Genomic DNA, 5,413 nt, shown 5'->3' with positions numbered 1-5,413 from the left:
TTACGATTTACAGCAATACGCTAGCAAATATATGTAAACGAATATCAGTACCACGAAGCTGAGTGATTAGTGGTCATCATAAGCTGAGAAACGTATACACTTGCTTCTTTATTGGTGGCAAATTTTGATGAGAAAAATCGGTTAAAAATGCGGAAATCGGGTGTGTAACTTTTGTGTTATTATCTACTCTTGCACCCCACTCCCCTAACCTTTCCCTCACCGCCCTCCTCCTAGTGATGGTAAGAAACAGCGCCACCGACCCTGGCAGCCCCACTTAGCCCGCATCTTGATGCTCTTTGTTTGAGCGGCAGTAGTAGCAGTAGTAGCAGCAGCAGCTGCGCTAGCCGGGGCAGCGACCGTTCAAACCGTCACTGCCAATACTCGACGCGCGCTCGTTCGCTCACTCACTTACACTCCCTCCCTCTCGTTTTCTCTGCGCATACTCGATCGCTGACGCAGCAACACATGCAGCGCTGTGACAAGAAGCGAGGGGCCTCAGCAACGCACCACTGCTGCGGCTGGCATCGCACGCTGCGGCTGTGTAGTGAACGAGCTCCTACAACTATTACTACTACTAGTCATAGTACTATACAGACACACGCTCGCGCGGTAACGGACGTAAAATCACAGTAACGGCGCGGTGAAAAAGCGGACCCTCAGGGAAATATATGAAAGGTGTGCGGGACGCACGCAGTGACTCACGCAGCTATCAGCCACACGTGAGAAACAGCAGGAAGCTAACGTGTGTGAAAGATATTGCACTGAAGTCAAAGGCATCTGCCTACCTCCTATAGCAGAAGGAGGAAACAGAGGGGGCGGAGAAGGAGGAGGAGGAAGAAGAAGAAGAAGAAGAAGAAGAAGAAGAAGAAGAGGAAGAAGATAAAGAAGAAGAAGAAGAAGAAGAAGAAGAAGAGGAAGAGGAGGAGGAGCAGGAGCAGGAAGAAGTGGAGGAGGAGGAGAACGCGGCACACGTGTGTTCGTGTCAGGTAAGCAGCGATTGATGAAGATATTTAACATACCTGTATTGTTGTGTGTACCTGCGTTATTGTCCACCGTGTTGCGTAAACGCGTACGTAATTTGTGCGCATACGCTTATACGGTAAGTTACCTGTGTATAACGGTATCTATATGTCAATAATATGTGTCTCCCATACATACGATCCATAGATCCATCTTCCCTAAATCGTGTCCTGCGCGCGCGCGTGTATGTGCGTGCCTGTGTGTGCCTGTGTGTGGGTATTAGTGCGCGCGTGCGTGTGTTTGTGTCCATGTGTGTGCGTGTGTGTGTGTTCATGTGTGTGCGTGTATGTGCAGGTATGAGCACATGAGTGCGTGTGGGCGCGCATAAGCGATTTCGCGCGTGTGTGCGTGCATGCATGTGTGAGCGCGTGTGGGCGTGCGTGCGCCTGTGTGCGTGTAGGTACTATACAGGCAGCTGGAGAAGGCTTGTAAGCTACGCAGGTTGCTTCCGGTATGTGCGAACGCTCAAACATATCACAATGCGCGTGTATGTGTAGCTATAATAACGTTCAGACAGTGGCTGTATTTAGTAGCACCTGCTGAGTACGTGAAATGGCCTGTAGCGCCACCTGCCGGGTGTGTTAACGCAGCTACGGGCGGGTACCGATAGCGCGCGGTGAAATATTCATTATTCACTCTCTTTTATTGTTAAAATTTACGAGCACGTTTACGGCTATGAAACGTCTGTAAAATAGCGTCTATGTGTGTATATATATATATATATATATATACTATATATATGCATCATATACGTAGTCAGCGTGCGTAATAAAGCACAGGTGGCTGCCTATATGCGTATGTTCGGGTGAAACAGGGAGAGAGCGAGAGCGAAGCAGAGAGGAGAGAGAGACGAGATGAGCGAAGAGAGAGAAGCGAGAGAGAGAGAGAGGAAGACGAGAGAGAGAGAGAGAGAGAGAGGAGAGAGAGAGAGAGGCGAGAAGAGAGCAGCAGAGAGAGAGCCGAAAGAGAGGGGAATCTGTTTTCTGAGGGCAACGCGCTTGGGAGTGCATGTAGCGTTCGTTGCGCATGTGTGTGTGCGTGTGGTCCGAGTGCATGCTGTGCGCTTGAAAAATGTGTGTGTATGTGTAAATCTAATACTAATTTGATCTTTTAAAGTTGGGGATCAATTAACAGACATTTGTTGCGTATATTGACACCGTACACTTCAACAATTTAGGATTTTGCGTAACTTGAACCGTATTTAAATCCGTGCAGCATAGTCATGAAGCAATAAATGCCATATAATAATTATAGTTAACTGCCGTGACAAATTAACTCGCATGAGCATTGAGTTGGTTGTTGAGTGATGGCGCTTTTTAATGCGGTCCGTGAGTGCCTTGGCCTTCAAGTGCGGCGGGGGGGCGGGCCCCGCCAGCAGCAACAACAACAAAACAAGCAGCAGCAGCCAGTAAGTAGTAGTAGGTAGTAGCAGCAGCAGCGAGCAGCAGCAGTAGTAGTAGCAGCAGCAGCAGCCAGCAGTAGCAGCATCCAGCAGCAAGCAGCAGTAGTCAGTAGTAGGCGTAGTAGTAGTGGTAGCTAGTAGTAGTAGTCAGTAGTAATAGTCAGTGAGTAGTAGCAGCCGCGTCCGGCCGGGGCAGCAGTAGGTAGAAGAGCAGCAGCAGCAGTTATGCATGCAGCAGCAGCAGCGTGGCAGCAGCAGCAGCAGGACCAAGTAGTAGTAGTAGTAGTTAGTAGTAGTATGTAGTAGTAGTAAGCAGCTAAGCAGCGAGCAGCATAGTAGTAGGCAGCGAGCACTCACTCTGTAGCAGCCAGCGGGAGGCAGTAGGCAGTAGTAGTAAGTAGAGCAGCAGCACTGTTGCAGCGGGGAGTAGCAGCACAGCGTCAGCAAGTAGTGTGTAGCTAGAGCAGCAGCGGACAGGTCACGATAATGGAGTATGTGAGAGTAGTTATATATTGGTAAGTAGTAGTAGGTTAGGAAGTAGTAGTAGTAGTAGTAGCAGCAGCAGCAGCAGCAGTAGTGCAGCAGGCCGGACGCAGTGCGAGGGAAAATCGCAGTAGCAGCAGCAGTAGTCGCAAGCAGCAGCAGCAGATAGTAGTAGTAGTAGTAGTATGAGTAGTAGGTGTAGTAGTAGTAGTAAGTGAGTTAGTAGTAGCAGCGAGTAAGAATAATATAGATCCTATATTATCTTACTCCTCCGTAGTAGTAGTAGTAGTAGTAGAGGTAAGCTTAGTAGTTAGTAGTAGTAGTAGTATGTAGGTAGTTAGCAGCAGACAGTAGTAGTATGTAGTAGATAGCCCAGTCAGCCAGCAGCAAGCAGCAGCAGCCGCAAGTCAGCATGTGCTTGCAAGCCTAACTGTGTAAGCCTCGCTGAATCAAAGCAATGAGTGAGTCCGCGGAACATAATCTATAAATTGTAATTATAGGCCAAATAACGTGAAGCCGAATAATTAACGTCACAGATACGTGCAATACCTTATATTATTGCATTTAATCCTCCCTCCTCGCCATGCATTCTCTCCCCCTCTCCCCTCTCTCTCTCTCTCTCTCTCTCTCTCTCTCTCTCTCTCTCCCTCTCTCTCTCCATGCTCCTGCTTGGGCGCTCTAGCTCTCTGCATGTTTCATTCTCTCTGTCTATTTCTCTCCCTTGGATCCGCCCTCTCTATTTGCTTCTCTCTCTCCCCCTTTCTCTCGGTACCTCTCTCTGTGTCATTTTGTCTGTCTGTCTCTCTCCCACTTTCTTCTCAACCTTTCTGCATCCCTTCCCTCCCTCGTCTGGCTGTCTATGACTATCTGACTCTGTATCTTTCTATATCTGCGCTATATCTTTTCTGTGTCCCAGGATACATACAGCAGGTGGCAAATATTGTATTCGCCATGCAGGCCCTTAGCACATAACAGTACATCAGGGAAGAATTTTGTTCAGTGCGCATACTGTAACACCGTATTGTAGCAATGAGATGCAATTTACATTTCATTCAACGGCGTTGTGATATTTGCTATTCTAGACGAAATCTAACAATAATTTTGTTCGTGGTTTATTTTCATATCGCCGGTCTAACGTATTCATTAGAATGTGTGATATAACGTCAATTTCTCGGCGATATTACGCTATTTCCCGTCATTCTCCTAACCTTGCACTGACGATCGAGGGAATCGCTATATAGCGGCCATGTTTGAACCGCCACCACAGCAACTATGTGCACCACAGAGAGGCCAATTTGCGCTACGTTACCAGGAGAGAGCATTTTCCTGGTCGAAGAGATGCTAGTAGAAGCGTTCGAACGACCGCTACTAGCGTACAAGAACTCAAGGGTAAAATGTTGATGCACACATTGTAACACAGAGCAACATTAGGTAAATAAAACACGAGTCGTCAAGGCAGGGCGCAGCTGCTCGCTGGCTATCAAACGTATGCGCTCATTACTGCTACTGTGACATAAATATTTCATTTACAACGCCCTAAAACATGTCTCACAAAACATCACGTCGATAATAATAATAATAATAATATTATCAATATTCATAGGAATATCAACAAACACAACAACAACAACAGCAATAATAATAATAATATTAATATTAATATTAATAATGATACCGTCACGTGAATAGTTAGATGCAGTGTAATAGGAGGCAGATTGGCGGGGCGGGCAACGCGTTGTGAGTGTTTATGGTGATCGTTTTATATATATGATATAATAGGTATGCTACGTGGATGCAACATATGATCCTCGGGCCATTTGTTATTTTACGAACAAGACAGGGAAGGATGAGTCATTCGCATGCATGTTAGAATGTCTCCCCTATAATGTCATGACAACATAAGGTCAAGTGCGCCAAGAATAACTTTCATTTCGTTAGAATTTCTCATTCTATTTACGTTGTTCTCACAGAAATATTCCCGTTGGCAAGTCATCATCGGCCCGACCTTCACATTCTAAAAGGTCGTGAGGTTCACAATCGAAATGCGTATACAAAATGGTGGCCGACAATCGTCGAACACGTGACAGCTAACGAAGTCGACAACACAGATAACAAGCTCAGCAAAGCAGAATTGACGCCGGATATTTCGGAAAAGAAATCCGGACAAAAACTCGTAGAATATCGTGTGAAGACGAGAAGGCGATGAGAACTACGTTTTCGCGCGCAGTAAACACCTTACGCCGGAGGTGTCCCCCGACACGGTTGCGTCGGTAGGGCAGATTGACTTATAATACAGCGGCAACACGCGCGACAATCCGTCGTAAGATTCAATCATCGCGGATCAAGAATCGCCTCTTTTTACTCGATATTACTTGTCAGTATAGATAGCGGAGATTGGATGTTACGTTTTCTTTAAAATCTGCCACGCCGACGCACGCACACGCACGCACGCGCACACAAACACACGCCCATACACACACATACACACACACACACACACACACACAC

The 5,413-nt window shown here is 46.8% G+C and overlaps 1 protein-coding gene across 1 annotated transcript in view; it reads left to right on the top strand.

The window, feature by feature from the left end:
• Positions 1 to 897: 897 nt before the first annotated feature.
• The window catches only part of LOC106820743 (lipoma HMGIC fusion partner-like 2 protein), a 27,836-nt gene continuing 23,320 nt past the window's right edge, over positions 898 to 5,413 (top strand). The window contains exon 1 of the mRNA XM_014825287.1: positions 898 to 986. The gene's annotated coding sequence lies outside the window, so the exon portion shown is untranslated. The remainder of the gene's footprint in view (positions 987 to 5,413) is intronic.

Source organism: Priapulus caudatus, unplaced genomic scaffold (genome assembly GCF_000485595.1).
Source record: "Priapulus caudatus unplaced genomic scaffold, Priapulus_caudatus-5.0.1 Scaffold45, whole genome shotgun sequence".
NCBI classification, from domain to species: domain Eukaryota; kingdom Metazoa; phylum Priapulida; class Priapulimorpha; order Priapulimorphida; family Priapulidae; genus Priapulus; species Priapulus caudatus.
Note: the sequence above shows the minus strand (reverse complement) of the source record. Positions and strands in the feature narration are given on the sequence as shown.